A 1,028-nucleotide genomic window follows, 5' to 3' on the forward strand; every position below is an offset into this window, starting at 1 on the left:
TGGAGCAGAAGCTTGAAATTCAAACAATCTATCAAATGTTTATATCGTTATACATCAGGTATACCGACCTCAATTTTACCAAATCAAACCAAGAAAATATAGGTTCTCCCCTTTTTATTCGATTTTCGATTTATTTTATTTACCGACTATGAATTTCTGATTTGAGTAGAGATTGCAACACTAAATTCCTTATAGGGTGAGTTCACAATTTTGCGGTCTACATGAGTTACATTCTGCTTCCACAACAATTAGTCTTCTAATTTTTCTTCAACACCCATCCTTTTATCTAACTCTGTTGGAGGCTAATAGAGATTAAACAAACAACAAACTACCTTAAGTTGATGACATGATGGTTAACCTTAAAATACACATATCTCTTTTTCTGAAAATTGGCACGGACTAGCACGAATCAACAGGCAAGTTGGTAAATTATTTTTTGTCATTGATGTTATGATAAACAAAGTCGTGCTATCATATGAATGGATTGTTGGTGTTCTGTGGTAATAGGAAGTTCTACTTTTAAGTTTACAGGCTAGCTTCCTGGTACGTATGAATGACAAGACTCAAATTGGACATAGAAGACGGTTTCCATGTTCTAAGGTATGAAACTTACCTTTAATATGTCTCTCATTTTTCTTGATTTTGGTCTCTGCATTATTAGATAATATAATGTATCACATGAAAATTGACGAGGGTCATAAATGTCTAGCATGTATTGTTTGCATCAGACGGTTTTGGTTGAGCTTTAGTGGTGGAGTAGCAATTCTATTCTGAATTTATTGCCTTTAAACCTTCATGCTCTAGAGTACTGTAGATCAGGTGGACCTCAATAGGGATCTTCTCTTTTCCCGTGACACATTTCTGTTTTTGAGGCGATCTCTTTTTCTCAATCTGACCATTTATATCTACTGATTGTTGAACCCAAAAAAAAAACTTTAAAATATCTATTGATTGTGTTCGCCATGTCCAGTGGTTTAACATTTTTAGAGCTTCGCCTTTATGCATTCTAAGCTAACATAATATTATGT

General features: G+C 34.0%; 1 long non-coding RNA gene across 1 annotated transcript; it reads left to right on the plus strand.

Moving 5' to 3' along the window:
• Positions 1–8: 8 nt before the first annotated feature.
• Positions 9–606, plus strand: LOC102582302 (uncharacterized). Its single transcript, XR_369074.2, has 2 exons — positions 9–58; positions 525–606. It is a non-coding gene; the product is annotated as an uncharacterized lncRNA (long non-coding RNA).
• Positions 607–1,028: the final 422 nt, after the last annotated feature.

Source organism: Solanum tuberosum, unplaced genomic scaffold (genome assembly GCF_000226075.1).
Source record: "Solanum tuberosum cultivar DM 1-3 516 R44 unplaced genomic scaffold, SolTub_3.0 contig01432, whole genome shotgun sequence".
In the NCBI taxonomy this organism is placed as follows: domain Eukaryota; kingdom Viridiplantae; phylum Streptophyta; class Magnoliopsida; order Solanales; family Solanaceae; genus Solanum; species Solanum tuberosum.